At 35.7% G+C, this 18,666-nt stretch overlaps 1 long non-coding RNA gene across 2 annotated transcripts; it reads left to right on the plus strand.

Moving 5' to 3' along the window:
* The first annotated feature begins 16,182 nt into the window (after window positions 1-16,182).
* LOC138189135 (uncharacterized) lies at window positions 16,183-18,458 on the plus strand. 2 transcript variants are annotated; one of them, XR_011175922.1, is made up of 4 exons: window positions 16,183-16,561; window positions 16,776-16,910; window positions 18,040-18,193; window positions 18,285-18,458. It is a non-coding gene; the product is annotated as an uncharacterized LOC138189135 (long non-coding RNA). The 2 variants fall into 2 exon arrangements; XR_011175923.1 differs by having other exon boundaries at window positions 16,185-16,561; window positions 18,314-18,458.
* The last annotated feature ends 208 nt before the right edge of the window (window positions 18,459-18,666 follow it).

Genomic DNA, 18,666 nt, shown 5'->3' on the forward strand with positions numbered 1-18,666 from the left:
GTTTTCCAAGCTTTGGCCGTGGCGCCACGATGAATCTTTTATTACGCGATACATATAATGTCGAAATGTTACTACAAGAGATAAGTTACGGTGTATAATCATCAATTTCACTCGATTCACTTATTTTTACGATTATCAATTATCTCATATTGTTTCTTCGCGTTGTTAAATAATTGTTCTATGTTGTTACGTCTGGGGTCCTGCCCCAATATCAATATTGTTGTAAGTTTCCCATTGCTCTTTACGACAGTCTACTATAATTTCTTTAGCCCTTTTATTGTTGAGAATTTTGGATCTTAATTGCCGAAATAATGGTATAGGAACACTAAATCTACACTTACAATTTATATTAGAATAGTTATATATTTATTTGATAAAGGATTTCAAAGATATTCATCGATACACCACTTGCACGCGTCTCACCTTCTTCCATATCAAACTGTTGACTGAACAATTTACATTCCTTTGTTTTCGAGGCGCCACGTACACATATCCTTCCATACACTCGTATCCACATACATGTGTCACTATTACGCGGTCAATCTAGTCAAGCACATAAAATTTTTAATTCATTTAAATTTGGAAGGAACGTTTATCGTGGATTTGATATTTTTAATACGTTCAATATCAGTGTTATATTAATGGATATTTTCTTAAAATCTAAAGTATTGTAATATCGTAGAATAGCTTTGATTGGGGATCGGCTGAAGTTAGAAAACACCGTGTACGTCGTCTTTTTGTGGTTTGTTTACATCCAAGAGCGCCTAGTAACAGTGACGCGAGAAACGATAAACAGCGTTAGAACAAAAAGGACGGTTTCGGGTTCAAGGAGCGATGACCGAGAGGTCAGAGTGTGCGAGTCGAAAAGCGAGTGTGTTGCTAGGATCAGAGTTGATCGAGACGTCGAAGCATAGAGTCGTTAGAATTGAGTTGCGAGTGTTGTCAAGTGTTAGAGTTGCTAGAGAGAGAGAGAGAGAGTTACCAAATAGTTGTCAAGTTATTTGATGTAAATACGAGCGTTGTGTTTAGTTTTCCCGTTAATCAAACATCGTTTTTTTCTGTCTAACTAATATCTGTATTTTCAATCCATTATTAATAAATTATAATTAATCGGACAAAATTACACCTTTAATATATTCCGATATTACAGTATGTGTTAGAATTTAATCTTGAAATTAAGATTAATAAACTGTGGAAGACACAATGTGTGTATTGAAACAATACTTTATGATTTTTATTAAACAAAGTTATAGTAAAATACAAGTAGGCGTTATGAGTGTTCACAGTTGGCTAGTTGTTCTCAGACTGACTTGCTTAGTGACCCATGGCCCTTAAAAAGGTTTAGAACCCCACTCTGTATGCAGTAATGAGTGTGACCTGTGTGGGTGTCTGTGTGGCGTTACATGTGCTACAGAACCTTCTAGTAGCTTCTCGACATGCCCATCGAGAATGTTCCATCCATATCCTTACGCTTCTTCCGCCGAATTCTCGAAAGAGCATGCACGTGCTAGCCGCCATGATACATTTCACGAACGCGTACTAGTGGGGATAGCGTTGGACAACGAAGGGAAGAATCCATACGATCAACCACCTTATCTGCATGCGATTGATATCGTTGTATTCCAACAGTATGATATTAAAATAACTTAATTTACATTAAATTATTATTATATAAATTATCTTACGGTTGATATCGTACGTGATAAGGATCACGAAAGAGTATCTAATTTGGTATAGCCTTTACCACAAGAAGTATTTCAACCTGAAAAAGTTGTGTAACTCATTTTCGTTGATCCGAGGTCTTATTCAAAAGATATTATTTTTTTAAACTGTTGCCTATTATTCAATAACAATTGTGTCACTATTACTGCAAACTTTTCAATTTTACATAACGTAACGCAAAAAAATAGAAAGAAACAACGAGTAATTTACTTATATATTATTTATACAAAATCTGTATAAAACTCTAAACATTTATACAACTTCACTATGCAACATTTATGCAACTTCACTATGCAACATTTATGCAACTTTTTTACACTAATGCTATTACATTCATCAAATTGATTGTTATCTCAAACTTTTTATTTATTTTTGCAATATATTTTTTGTAAAATTACGAAATACATTTATTAGGACAGGAACACAATTACATATACTTATTTTCATTAGATTGATTTAAGTCTAATTAGTTATACATAGTATATGTAGTTATGCATATTGAAGATGTTGCAAACACTGTTTTTTAATTTACATTGAAATCGATTATCATTTATGTCATCTTTTTGCAATACGTGAATTTTGTTTTCTAAAAATGGTAAATCCTAATGGCAAATCGTATTTGATTATGAGATCACATGTGCATTTTTGCACCTACTGAACACTTCAAAAATGTCAATTATTATAATATTAAATATATCCTTGATTGCTTGCACAATTCCATAGATTTATGGCTTTAATTTTCTCAAATGTAGCCACTAAATAATTTAAAAATAAAAAATGAACTAAAATAATTTCTGTACGTGTCCTTCAGTTACGTGCAAGTTATACGAATGCGATGACCAATGACATATTATTTGGCGTGTCGATGTAATAACAGTGCGATAAGGAAGAAAAATGTGTAATAAGAGACCCAGAGAAAAATTATATCGTGTTTTTAACATGTACTTATACCAAAATGTTATCATCTTTTATTCCAACAAAAAATGGCAAGTCTGCAAAAAAAGCGCGTTTCCCAATAGTAGAAACACGTGCTGCACAATGTATCTGCTGACGATGTAACATGAAATGATCTCAAGCTTTGATGACGCGCGTGAATTCTAAAACGTGACTCTGTCTACACGCTAAAATACGTAGAACACGTTTCTGTACGGGCTGTTCAGCTTGTTCTTTATAAGACGATCGAATTGCTCTCTTAGACCACTGTAATTAGATCGCCCAATGCTACTTTGCAAGCTGCTTTGCTTCTAAATTTGCTGCTGAACAATTAAATTAATTTAAATTAAATTAAATTAAAACAATTTAATCAGCGTTATGATATCTAGTGCCCAATAACCTATATATATATTTAGTTTAGGGTATGCACGGCCCTTTTAACAAGACTAGTATCGTTTTATCATTCAAAATGATAAATTCTCTAATATATATGTCGGGTTCACATTATGGTTAGGGTTAGGGGCGTGAAACGAATCCTCATTTGGACTACACATTGTTGCTATGCAATGGAGAAGACATTGACTAGTGCAAATACGACTATTACAGAATTTGACAAGTAACCGCGGTAATCAGACACTCGAGAAGCTAATGACAATGATCCTAGGTCCAACAACGAATCCGCGGTCAACGGGGTAACAGAATGCGCTTTCTTCCAAAACCCAAGTCGTACTCGACTTGCTTGGCTACGGTACAAGTATTACTAAACTAACTCTTTCTTAAAACGTGAAATATCCACCGAGCGTAAAGATGACAAGTCACTCGCTAATACGACCTCACGAGAGAGAAATGACTTTCCGTCGCGATGATGCTGCAGAGGAAAACTGTGGGGTGTGTCTAAGGACACGAGAGATCATCGGATTCGTCGAGGATAGCCTTCGTTCGGAAAGTGAGGGAAATTAACTTTGCTGTTAATTGGTCAGTTTCCATGTCGGTGGCTAGAAAAGGAAGAAAGTTGCTAGCGGGAAGCGTCGTTCGTTGAAAGAAATAGATCTCCCCTATCTTGCCGTAGTTGGGACAAAGACTGTTTATCTGTTTGAAGGACTTTAGGTAACTAAATCTTAATGTTTATAACGGCCCTCGGGCTAGGTGAACATGTACTGTGGAGACGCGTCGGCATCATATCCGAAGAATAGGATCTGCGTGTGGCGAGCCACGGGCAGAAACCGTTGGAATGTTTACTGGCGCGTGCCGCTACAAATATTTCTTTTAAGGAGAGCTATAGAATTACTCCACACCTTTGTTAGACAAAGCGTTCATCCCGTGACCGCGGCTACGTTCGGCGACTGATTGTCGTCTCGAGCCCAAACTCATTATCACAAATCTCGAACAAATACAATTATATAGAATGACGACAATTGTTTAATTAGATTACAATTTTACGGATTTTGCCGAAGTTCCAAAAGGGAAGGCTCCGGTGTCCTTTCATCTCCGACATATATATTATGTAAATTCTATAGGATTCAAACTACCCGCCAACCGACATTTTTTACTTTTCTTTTGTTTTACCGACTGTCATTTGCTGAATAGAATAGATCACGAGAGAAGAACGGTAATTTAAGACGTAGAAAATCGATTCTCCATTTTCCCCGTGAAACTTGTAGTAGATTTGTTATTAACTGTTACTGTATTTAATTTAATTGTTCCTAAAATAAACTCGATTTTCCAGAATCGTTCGTCTGATTTACCCTAAGGATTTACGTTATTACATATACATATGTTGTTACGTCGCGCAAGACGTAACTTGCTGCGTAAATCCGGCGCTGCTTGACCGCCGACGATCTACGTATCGTCCTTCGACCCTCGATAAATCTGTTAGAATTTAACCTTGAAATTAAGATTAATAAACTGTGGAAGACACAATGTGTGTATTGAAACAATACTATATGATTTTTATTAAACGAAGTTATAGTAAAATACAAGTAAACGTTATGAATGTTGACAGTTGGCTAGTTATTCTCAGACTGACTAAGTGATCCATGGCCCTTGGAAAGATTTTGAATCCCCACTCTCTATACAGTAATGAGTGTGACCTATGTGGATGCTTTGTGGCGGCACGTGTCACGGAACCTTCCAGCAGCTTCGCGATGCAAAGCGCTATGCCATCAAAGCGCGACACCGATGTGCCGAATGTTCCGTCCATATCCTTATACTTCTTCCGCCGAATTCTCGGAAGAGCATGCACGCGCTAGCAGCCGCGGTACATCTAACGAACGCACGCTAGTGGGGATAGCGCTGGGCAACGAAGGGAATAATCCGATCGATCGATCACCTCATCTGTACGCGATTAATATCGTTGTATTCCAACAAAATCCAAGGAGCCCGTAAAACGCCAGCTTTTTAACGCTATGTTTTGACATATGTCGTCAATTTATTGAATAAGTTCCATATCCTAGAGATGCTTTCTGTTTATAGCCAGTTTAGAAAGGCCCTTGGACTTACTACACGCTATTAGGAAGCTCGGAGAAAGCAGCTAGTGACTTAGCAAAAAACGAATGTTTAATCACCGGGAAATCCAGGTTTTCCGTTAAACAAAGACATCAACTAGCAAGATTGGTAGGAGGCTCCATCCCCTCTAGTCATTCTTTAACATTGACTTAAACCAATGGACATCGTAGATCGTTGCCCTCACTCTACTCACGAAAAGTGTGAACAACGAATCCACGTGCTTAATAAAAAGGGAACACCCACACCGAGCTTCTTCTGTAATCCTACGAAAACGAACTACAGTTTTTTCCTACAACATTCATCCTGTCGATTACGAGGCTACTTCGGTTGTCTCTCTTACTCGTTCCTTGACTACGTCATATCTTAGGATATCGTCTACGTTACTGCATATCAGTGTAAAAGTGTTGAAAATATATAAAGTTTATAGCTCTGTTAATCACAGTGTTATACTTATTCAATCACCCCTATTATCCATGCCGAAATAAGGGGATCGATCAACTCGTGGTGTCGATTAGTATAATCGTAACGGGAATTTACGACTCCCGTTGACTCGCATTCTCGCAACCGCGTCTCCCCGCGATAGGCCGAAAATACATATGTCGAGTTCACATGGGTGTTAGGGGCGTGTAACGAACCTTCATTTGGATTAGCCATCGTTGTTGTATTATACAATACAGATGACATTTACTGGTACAAATATGATTGTTACAGAATTTGACAAGTAACCGTGGCGATTAGATACTCGAGTTGCTAATGACAATGATCTTAGGTTCAATAACGAATTTACGGAATAGCAAATGCGCTTTCTTCCAAAGTCCAAGTCGAACACAACTTACTTGTCCACAATTAAAGTATAACTCAACTAACTCGTCCACAGTACAAGCAGAACTCAACTAACTAACTCGGTCGAAATGGAACTGCACTTATATACTCTTCTCTGTACCTCTCTGTACCCCTCGGGTCAACTATATTTTTAAGGGGAGCTATACAACTACTCCATACCTTTGTTAGGTAAAAACGCCCTCCCGTGACCGTGGCTACGTTTAGCGACCAGTTGTGTCACTCCGAGCCCAAGCCTATTGTCATAATTTTCGGGCACACATAATCGCATTAAATCATAAACAACTACTCCTAAGTTTTATTATTCAAGTACCGCTATAATGAAAGGTCTAGACTAAAGTATCGGGGATCTTCCCAAAAATTCCAAAAGAAAGGCCCCGATGTCCTTTCATCTCCGACATATATATATCTTTGAGTTAGGTTTAGTTCATTTCTTGAAAAACATATACTGCCTGTTATAAAAGAAAGAAAGAAGTTCAAAAGAAACAAATTGCCTTAGTCGCATCGAAAAGCACAACATTATGAAAATACCACAAACGTTTCACTTATGTAATTTCGTTATGTAATTACGAAGGAATTACAGGGAAGAAATAACTGGCTTGCAACATCCAAGCAACAAATGCTTTCTCCTCGAGCGTAAAGCTGAACGTGATGTGACACGGAGTACAGACAGGAGAAGTCTCTTATAATTAAACGATTGTGAGAACGTAGTCGGTTGATTCACGAAAGAACACTCGGTTAACGCATCAACCGCTAGTTTCAGACTTTCTCATTTACTACTGTAAGAAAAAAAGGTTGAGCGAATTGTGCTTTCGTCCACCTTTTACGAAACTACCTATAATTAGAGAGTCACTGACTTTGGTCATTTCATTTTTATTCATTTATTTCCACAGGCAAATTTTAAAGTTATTTAGGGAGAATTATTAGTGCTTAAGAAGGAATGAAAAGTATGGCTATGGTTTTTTGATGGACAAGGTCGTAGTAAGCCTTTAAAAAATTCGAAAAGATAACATCTCGTTGCACTTATTTTCGCAAAGATGAAACTTAATATAACGATCGATAGTATCATGAAAGTCGCATCAGTACAACAGTATTAGGTTGTCGGAAAAGTTTCTTTCGTTTTATAAGGTGAACAACAATTTCTGTCTCACATTATTTTATTGAATTAGGTATGATCCATTTCGTTATATTTCTATTATTATGTTCGTGCATAATTCAATAAACTAATATAAAACAAAAAATATTGTGCGTCCATTATTTCCTTATAAAATGAAAGAAACTTTTCGGACAACCTAATACTAATATGCGATTGGTCCATTTCGAGACGTATTGGATTGGCCACTAAGTGATGTTTAAGGTCATTACCTCCTAATGACAAAGTCCGCAATCACTTAATAGCCAACCGAATACATAAGTACAAGGCTATGGTAGAGATAGCCTGGACAATTATATAAATAGAACAGCGGACACCTTACCGATTTCAATAAGCTTGAAATATATTGTCAACGCCACCATTTTGAACAATTTTCACCTATAAATGTAACCGCCACTCGATTCCTATTTACGAGATATTCATAAAAAGCTTTAATTAAATTTAGTTTCCTTACACTTCATCCGGGTATCTAGGTGGCTGTATTTTTATATAAACTAAACTAGCTCAACCTAAATTTGACACATCAATGCTAATTATTTTTAATACAATTAAAAGAAAGGAAGCAAAGAGGAAAAAAGAATAGATAAATTGGAGTACATACTGAGAAGAGACGGAGAAGAGGAAGAGAGAATAAAGCTGTTATCTGTGCGGGATAAATTCGGTAGCTTATAACAACTAACCTGTATAAAAATAGTCCACCACTTCTTAAACTTCGAATATTTGTTGCCACTTCGAGTTGTCAAAGTATCAAATTCTACGTTTGTCCTACATTCTTCCAAGGAAATAGTGATTTGTCTTGAAAGATTCCAGAAATAATCTCCAAATAAGTGAATTTTTTTATTTTATGTATAATAGCATATAGTAAAATGTTATTTGAAACACATATCTACACCTCTAGAACAAACCAGAACAAAAATTTGGAAACCGGAACGCGAATACAAGGATGATTTTAGTTTCGCGTTGTTGTCGACGAGTGGCGATTTAAGAAATAAAAGAAGACAGATGTATTGGCTAACTAGTCGAAACTCTAAACTCAGCATAGGAAATCAACTTAAAATCTACAAAACGATAATAAAACCAATTTGAACGTACGGAATACCGCTATTGGGGACAGCAGCAATGAGCTACATAAATAAACTAGAGTCGCTACAATCGAAGATACTGAGAACAATAGTCAACACCCCATGGTATATCAGATACGAGAATATACGCAAAGACTTAAAAATACCAATGGTCGAAGAAGAAATCGGTAGATACGCAAAAAAATACAAGGAAAGAACGGCAACACATCCAAACCAGCTGGCTGCCGAAGCGAGCAAAACTCTGATAGAAAGAAGACTAAGAAGAAATACCCCACTGACCTCATTAAAGAAATAAAATAATCAAACTCGAAGATGGTATCCCGCTGGGAGTAGCCATCTACATGTTATTTAGCAATTAGGTTAGAAAAATTTACCAAATGTTCAGCTGGACAAATTGTAAAGTACAAATTAAATAATAAAAAAAAAATTCTAAGTGCTAGATGGTTGGAAAAGTCGCCCGGCGCCACTCACCCAATTTAACGTCGGATTTCTTCAACCGAATCGTCGGTCAACGACGACAGTCGTACGCAGCTGCGTTTGAAGCACTCTTAAACCCCAATCAAATGGACGACATTTATATCGTCTGTCTGGGCCAATCGCATAGTGGTACCAGTTGCGATATACACACCCGTCGCTTGTATTAATATACATACAACTTGTAATAAACATGTGAAAATTCCGCTAACGGAATTTGCAGGGCTATGTTGGCTAATAAAAAGACCTTTTATTCGTGTATCTTAAGGGTCGGTGCAGATGAGCGATATTTTATCGTAGGACATCGTTCCAGTGCCGTTGGAAAATCAAAGAAATAAATAAAGTTCTCCTGTTTCAAAAAAGAAGGATGCATACATATGTATTTTCTTGTTCTTTCAACCCATTGCCGTTGCGGTCATTTGTTGCAAATTCGATCGTTTGCATCGGACTTAAATCTTGAGCTTAATATCTTCCGTTACAAATTATTAATTAGACCTATTTATAACTTATGCTAATCCCATATATTATAAAATCTCTGCCAGTGCGATGGAAAACGCAAGGCTAGGCATCTTGAAAATAAGTGTATTAGAAGAATTCTTAGAATTAGAATTAGAATTCTAGAATTAGAAGTGAATTAGAAGAAGAGGAATTCTTCTAGAACGGCCATCTCTTACTACAAGAAATACAATAGCAGCAAAAATATATTATTAACAGCTTCATAATAGATTTAATAATAATAGTTTTAATTGAGGGAATTATTTACCTTTGCCCCTTGTATTTTCAGAGGGCTATGAAAAAAGTACATCTGCTTCAATAGGCTAATTAGAATACTTCCTATGATATAGATTGAAACATTAAGAATCAAATACTTTCCAATCAAGCTAGAACCTCGGCGGGCCAGCCAGCTACGCTCGTTAAGGTCCAGAATTGAAGACGACGCGTTGCGAGTTCGAATCCTCGGCATTCAAGAACGGAAAAAAAGGAACGGAAAAACCAAGATTTCTCTTCACGACAGGCAAGCGGCCAGTCCCTCCCTTGCTTGAGCTGTGGGTGTACTTTCTGGGAGTGCGCTTGGTAAAGGTGTTTGGTGATAAGCACCAAGGGGCCTGAGGACCACACTCGTGCACACTGGTCCTCTACCGTCGTCCCGCCCGTGGAGGTTTTAGCCGGTAAGAATCCGGCACTACCTTCTACCCGTCTGCGCAAGGGTAGTAAGGTGTCTATGAAGATTTCCTCCACGTAAAAAAAAAAAAAAAAAAAAATTTTTTTGTAGTACGAAAGGAGACACGTCCCGTAGACAAGAGTGGAACACATATATAAATGGTTAGGTGAGATTATTTTCAATCAAAAATGAATTTTTGATCAATATCTAAACGTGTTATGTTGTATACCAATTGTATAAATAACAAGAAAGGATTAATATATCCTTTTAAACTTTGCACGCTGCACAAAAATACAGAACACATTTACTCGCAATATATTCTAATAGAGTTTCATTCGCTTGAAAAGACACAGAAGATTTTGTCGACATTTCTTAAACATGATCGAAATTGATTGCAATATACTTGCGTCTGCAATTTGCTACTGGAACATACGATTGTCAGACATGTACTTACATACGTTTAAGGCGGATCGTATCGTTGTGCCTTGGAGTGACAACGTTGTTTTACTTTGCTAGGTCTAAAGGTAAACAAACTCCGAACAAAACATTATTGCCGTTATTTCTAATCGTCAATCGGAGTTACATTTGAACTTTTTATAATACCATCGGTCGATACGAATAGACGAACGTCCTTTCTAGGACGATCATTATAACGTATCGTTATAACGGATCATACTGTGGAATAGCAAGCGTAGAGTTGAACAGTAGCATTGAGCGAGCGACGATTACAACCGGCGTACACTATCTCTGTACTTGTATTTAAAGTGATTTTAATATACACTGACTATTACAATTTTATCATTCGTCTCTTTAATAAACCAACACGTAGAATGAACCACCTCAGCTCGTAATTTTTGGAATAAGATACGAGATGTTCCACGTAATCCACATATTCCTTGTGTTTGTTTTCAAACTGAACAGTATCTAGAAGTTATCTGCAAATCCGAATATATTCCATCTGAAGCATTTATTTTCTGAAATTCCTTAGATTTATAGAAGAGCGTAAGAAATATTTACCGATTATGCGTATCACTGTACGACAAATGTTTGTTATATACTTATAAGAATTATTGTGCCGATTTAAAATATTCATAACCAAGGTTATATATGTCGGAGATGGAAGAACATCGGAACCTTTCTTTAGAATGTTCGGAAAAACCCAATCCAGATGTTTACGACATCTACATTTTAGCAATAAGGGAAGAAATAGTTATGCGGGCACTTAATGTTTATGACGATGAGTTTGGGCTCGAGGTGACATAATGAGTCACCGAACGTGCCGACGGTCACGGGAGGGACGTGTAATAACGGAAGTAGAAAATAGTTGTGCAGTTCTCCTCAAAAACAGAGATTGACCCAAGGAGTGGGAAAAGGACTATATAAGGGCAGTTTTATTTGGATTACGAGTTAGTTAATAAGTCGTTGGGCGAGTTGCTGATTGAGTTATCCGAATCGTTTATTCGTTGGCGCTCGTCATCCCATGGACCGTGGATTCGTTGTCGAACCTGAATTCGTTTTCATCGGCATCGCGATCATCCTATCGCCGCTATTACTTGTAGTCTCTTGTAGTACCCACGTTTGTGCCGGTAAACATCGGCTATATCCGCGATGGTAAACTTGAGTGAAGGTTCATCGAACGCCCAAAATTCCAACCTTAATCCGACAAATATATATAAAATCATACCTCAAAATTCAACAAATTCGTTCCTTTCTTTCCCTTCTAAAAAAAAATCACAAAAAGAGGCTGTTTTAGAACATTCTAATTCGGAACACTCCCTTAATCGCTTTATTTACTTATCATATCGTGTTCCGCTGCTTTCTGGGGGTTAAAATGGTAATAGATCATTTCATTGACCTCTGAGTTTGTAAATGGTTTTATAGGAAAAGATATCTAGAAAGGTGATTTACAAAAATTTCATGTATTATCACAAATATGATTTATAGATATACAAATATTTCTGCTTCGTTGGCAGAAGAAAGTGTTTCTTTTTTTATTATTATTTAATTTGTACTTTACAATTTGTCCAGCTAGACTTTTGGTAAATTTTTCTAGCTTAATTGCTAAATAACATTTGGATGGCTACGCCCAGCGGGATACCATCTTCGAGTTTGACTTCCAGTTTATTTCTTTAGTGAGGTCAATGGGATGTTTCCTTTTTCTTCTTCTGCCTATGAAAGTTTTGCTCGCATCGGCAGTCAGTTGGTTTGGATGTGTTGTCGTTTTTCCTTTGTATTTTTCTGCGTAGCTGTCGATTTCAATAGAAGAAAGTGACTTTGAATACTTCGGCTAATGCACAGCTAAGTTAGCTTTATCTGTGTGGGGTATCGTGTCCTCCTTGCGACAAATGGATTGCAGAAATAATTTACGATGAACAAGTGAATTTCTTGAATATCTACCAAAGAGAATAGTTACAGTCTACTGTAAGAGACAAGTCTCTTAGATGCTTCTGGAAACAGTTGTCTTTGAATTTCCGAAGGATTGTTGTCACTTTTCTCGTTGCTTTGTTTAACCTACGTTTCCTCTTGCTTCTCGATTGCTTTGCGATATTCTTCTGAGCTTATGTTTTTCTGTAATTTTCCTTTTTATGGAATCCGGATAGTCCTGTTTGCTTACGGACTCTTCATCAGGTGTAGTAGAACGGATCGCATTTATTATGTTGCTATTCAAATATTCCATACCTGCGTCAAAATCTTCGTTTGTTCGTAGCGGCACTGAAGTCGATCTTGAGATGTTTAAAGCTTCCCGACAGCACTGATAATTTGTGAGGTCGTTGTGAATTTGTTAGTTCTATTTGGTTTTCAATAATTTTTGAATTACTTGTTGCTACAAGTGAGTGATCTGAAGAGAGTTCCAGAAAAGAACCGACTTGGGTATATCTTGCAAAGATGTTTTAATATTTATATGATTTAATATCGAATATAATGATAAAGAGATCAATCAACACAGTATTATATCGTAGATTATTTGGATTACTACACATGCTATATTTCTTATTATTTCAATCTCTTGGCATTTCATTTTTCTCTTTACTTCTCATATTTCTCTCTAATTTACTTTACTTCTCTAACTTATAATTTCTCATTTTATCGAAGAACTTTCAGATATGTGAATATACACACATTTTGTCGCTCAGGTAGGTTGCGCAGCTTATTGCTTAATGTACATGAAACAAATATAGACATCCCATAAAATGATTCGCTTAACTATTACCCTATACGAGCAAATATTATTATAAATAATATTTATTTTTATATGCATATATTTGTCAGGGTACAATGGAAATTAGGCTTAGGGGCGTGAAGCGAATCTTCGTTTGGATTACACATTGTCGTTATGCAATAGAGAAGACATTGACTAGTGCAAATACGATCATTATAGAATTGGACAAGTAACCGTGGTAATTAGATACTCGAGAAGCTAATGACAATGATCCTAGGTTCAATAACGAATCCGCGGTCAACGGGATGATAGATGCACATGCTCGCAAAATCTAAGTCGGACTCTTTGTTAAAACGTGGAATATCGTGGAATAACGTGGAAGCGGAGTGCCCAATGAATCATCAATATCCTAACGGTGTTCCGTCGAATGTTCGAGAGGAGGGCGTGCGTGGCAACAGTCGCGGACGCCTAACAAACGCGTGGGTAGTGGGGATATTGAGAGGTGACAAAGGAGAAAGAAACAGATCCAATCGAAAGTCAAATTGTAAAAGTTTCAGTCTTGGAAAGTCACGGCTCGAGTTCAGAAGTAAATCGTAATTAGTGTAAACAAAGTGTTAAAATATAAATTCTCTTTTTATTTTGTTTATATTTTATTTTTCTTTTCACCCTCGATTTCCTTTTTTTTATTTTACGTGACATGACTATGGCCGTGGACGGTTGCGGAACATGTATGTGATGAGGTTATGAGAAAAGACAAAGGGATGCTTAAGGGAGAAAGACGAATTAACAGGTCGTCGTCAGTTGAGAAGTGTGTTGTCAGCGTTGTCGAAGGTGAATAAAGAGCGTTGGAACCATTGTAACGAGAATAATGAGTGACGAATGGTGACTGCGTGCATATAGACTACCGGAGCATCATACTTGATTTTGTGTTGGCGTGAACGATATTGAAACAAATCATACCGTTACCAAACCTACTAGCACTATACTTTCCCACAGATATGATTCAAAAAATAAGATCAGTGGTAATACCTACTTACTTGTGAACATGTAACGTCGATTAGTTCAGTTTTCAAAGTGTCTTTATTTATGCTAAAGTCAGATATGGAATAGATCGAGCCTGTCAATGCGGCCCTGATTCAATCTCTGGGTCATGATGAGAGGATTCTTATACGCCATAATTTTGGCATACCGGTGTTTAAGAATGTCGCGGCTAAAAAACTGCTCTCATCCGTAAAACAAATATCTTGAAGACAGTGTGGATTGTGTTTTAGTTTCTTTAACGTCCAGCAACAAAATTTTCATCGAATGAAGTAATCTACCGTACAAAGTTCTTGCATTATATGAACCATATAAAAACATAGATCTTCTTCACGTATTATTTTTCTTGCTGCTTCTTGTGTAATTCCTATTCGACAAGCTATTCTTCGCAAATACATCAATAGATATATACGTGCACTGCACAAACGACATTTGCTCCTTCTTACGTCAATGTACACAACGAGCGACGAGTGGAAATCAACCTAACCCCAATCGACGATCTGAAACTATTACTTCACGCTGTGATCTTCCATTAGGTCTTGAACAAAGGACAATTCCCAGTACTCTTTCTAAACTTTACTACTTATTATTATATTCATAATATTATTAATTTTGTATTAATACAATAATACTATCGTATCATTATTATATTATTTATTTATTTTTGTGCTTGTATTGTCTTTTATTCGTAATATATTATCGCAATATAATAACAAAATTAGTTTAAGAGCTAATAGAACCTTAAAAATTTTTTTCAAATGAACGGGTCATTTGCAAACCATGATTCCTTTGAGACATTTGTTCCTAGTGATAAGTACTATATGATGCAGTAAAAAAATTTGATCTTGAAAATTATGCTCAAAAGAAGTTTTGCGAATCATTTTTTTAGCAGATCTCCGCAGATTTGAAAATGTAGAATCACATCCTCCTCCCAAAAGCAATGACAAATAATTTTTTGATACCTTGTACATTATATTCTGCTTATATGTAAATATATGTGACTGTGAATTGCAGACACGGACGTATGTGTTTACTTCTTAGTTTTTATTTGAAAGGAACTGTTAAGGTAAAGAGAGGATTCGGAAAGACAAATAGTTTACTTTATTTCACACACAACAGCTATACAATATATTACACTCTGAAGATCTCGATAACCCTCTTGCACGCACGCTTGTTGTCAACCGACTCTTCCAGATACTTGTAATAGCTTCAAACGGTCCTTTGTCTCAACTCACACCAGGACGTCCTCTAACGCTTACACACATATTCACATGTACAGTGTAAATGTATCATCTCCCTAACAGGAACTTCACATATGTTGGTCGTTGCACTCGGTTCGCGAACTCTGCGAGCTCATAAAAATCTATTCCAACCCAATGTTCCATATGCGAGCGAAGCGGCTTCTCTAACTTTCGGCCAAAAAAACTTTTCTAAAAATTTCTTGTTTGCTCGCATATGAAATTGGTATTAGGTTGGACTACCTTTTTTACGAGCGAGTTGAGCGAGTAACGAGAACAGTGTTTCTCTACTATACGTAAATACATACTATACATTGTTTTTTATGAATATTTCTTTATTGATAATTACTTAAGGAATAACGGGCGATGGCTAAAATCTTCTAGAAATTGCTCAAGAAAATGTCCTTGACAACATATGTCAATGTGAACATTATTAGCAAATGTTCTGACGGATCATATCCCTTTTAACACTTGTTAAAATATGGAAGAGAGAATTATTTTTTAATTAGCATTATTTAAAGAATTGAAAGAAGGGTAAGTATGAGAGAGAAAGCAGAATGTGACTTTTATTGATATAACTGTTTTACTATACTAACAATAAGAGCAAAATTGAACAAAACAAAAGCTAATTAATTACATATATATGTACGCTCAGATTTCAGAGCTTAGTTTTAGGAGTAATATATTGTATTTCCCACATTATTTTCATTAATATTCTCCTTAAGATCATTAATAACATTCAATTTTAATTTTATCAAAGCAAAATAAATATTCTTGCTTAATTAAAACTCTACTTCTAAAAAAATAAAACTTTTCTATTTGTGCAAAATTGTATGGAATAAAAGTTTCAATAAATACACTTCGTTTTGTAACTCTTTTCTTCAAACGGAAAAGGTAACGGCCAAAAAATTATTGTTATTCCACAACTAACTGAAAATTTTGACAGTTTCATTCGATCGTTGGACGGATTACACGTACGGTGATTTTTCAAATTCGGAATCAGTTACAGACCTGATTGAAGAGTTAAGCCCTGCGATGTGTAGTTGGTCCAGGGACAGTGTGGCAAATCTGTTCGTTCAACACTGATTGGTTCCGCCATTTATAAAAGAGCTTCCTGCAACAGTTATGTATAGATTGGTATAGATATAAATGTATAAAGTATACATTTACAAAGTTGTCTGTAAACAAGGTGTGTTAATATTTACCGCGTGTTAGAGTGTATATAACGACGGAAATAAAGAATAATAAGAAAAAGTACGATATTATTAAGAGTCGCTATTATTACTAGATATAAATAATAGTTGAATAACCTTTTCATAAGATTGCTAAAGATAACCTCAAAAGAAAATACAACTTTTTTGCAAAGTTTAACAATAAATTATATTACAATTTTAAATTAACATCAAATTTTGAGCTACACACATCTTAGTAATTAAATCTATACGGTGTTATGCGTTTTTATTTTAAGGTGATTTATACTTCGTGTTTATTACAAGTTTCTGAAATCATCATAGAGAACATACAGAATTAGCATTTAAGTTTGGAACGTTACTTCAAATGCCTTATTACTCAGCCAAGGGATGCAGAAACAAGTCAAAGAGTGGTAAGAAAATGTATTATCTTCCAAACGATCCTAAACGAAGAGAGTAATTGTGAATTAACTGCGTAACTCTTGGTGGAAAATAGAATGTAATTGAATATAAATCCAATTTTTTAATATATTATGTTTAACAAAGTATTTGCATTACATTATTCCAGTCATACAGTATTTTAAAAAAATATATGTCGGAGATGAAAGGAAAGCCGAAGTCGTTCCTTGGAAATTTTGGGAACATCCTCTAGTACTCTAGCCTAGATTTTATCATAGCTGTAAATGTTCGAGATTTGTGATAGCGAGATTGGGTTCGAGGTGACAATTGGTCGCCGAACGTATCCACGGTCACGGGATGGACGTTTTGCCTAACGGAGGTCTGGAGTGGTTGTATGGGTTTGCCGAGAAATGTGGTTGTGGCGGCATGCGACCTCGGGAGCGAGCCTAGCTACGTGTGATGTTGCCTCGGAGGTGCTGATACAATGGGATATACATTGTATTAATAATCAAACTCCAGGCAGAAACTGCCTAGCAACGGCGTTTGGAACCTTCTCGATGCTTCCAAACGAGTATAGAAAACAAATGCAAGCGTACAGCGAGAAAAATCTCCACGAGGCTGGCATTCTTGCGATTGCCTTGGAGAGTGACACATCGAGCATTTTCAACAATCGTATTTCTGTGCCTAAGATCAGTTTACGCTAGTAGAGAGTTATCCCGTTGACCGTGGATTCGTTTGAACTAAAAAATAGTGTTAATAGAGTTCATTAAATTTATTATTCGTAAATCATACTATTCATTAATCTTACTGTTCGCTAAACTTATTATTCATTAGCCTTATTATTTGTTAGACTTATTATTTGTTCAACTTATTATTTCACTAACTTTATTATTCGTTAAGCTTATTATTCACTAGACTTATTATTTGTTAATCTTTGTAGTAGAGTTGTATATACGTGTAAATATAATCTCAGCTGTGTAAAACAATTCACTAATTCACATGAAGAGTTGTTACGCGCTCAAAATACTAACCTTAACCCGACATATATAATCAGCATAAAAAATGTATTTAAGTTTCATTAATAAAATTAGACACTAATGACTTTATGCTTTTAATTTCGCTAATATGCCACACTGTCCCTAGGTCATAGTTGTACACACAGGTCTGTTAACTGCTGTAAAGGAGATGAGGTTCTTAATATCGTAAGATGTACTTCACAAATCGGCCACCATTGAACACTGCGATCGAGTAGCTAGGATTTTGTGTTTGGCGCCATTCTTCGGTGAAAACACGAAAGGTAAAGAATATAAACTAAAGCAGTAAACTTATTCAATAACTAATACTATATTATCTATTTATTGTAATTTCTCACCATTTATTTCAAGCAGATACATCGACAATACCCCATTTAGTACAGAAAACATTGTTTAAATGAATATTAATTATGAACCATCATTAAACATGCATTATTATTACCAACAAAAAAGTTTAACAAGACTACAATTTTCAAATGAAATATGTACACATATCTTTAACGCTTTTATATGTGACGCATATATTGGAAAGTAAGTTTGTTTTTAGTTTTTTCTTAATTCATTAAAAAATTGTGTAACTATTAACTCTACCTATAATATACGTAAACAGTGTCATATTTAAAATATTAACCATGATTAAAAATTTTCAATGTTATTAAATTTTTTATTGAGCAAGCTAAATTATATTCTAATTATAGAGTTTACAAAGGATTTTAAAAATGAAAAAATATTTATT

This window comes from Bombus flavifrons, chromosome 18 (assembly GCF_040668555.2).
Source record: "Bombus flavifrons isolate JBK064 chromosome 18, iyBomFlav1_principal, whole genome shotgun sequence".
NCBI lineage: Eukaryota > Metazoa > Arthropoda > Insecta > Hymenoptera > Apidae > Bombus > Bombus flavifrons.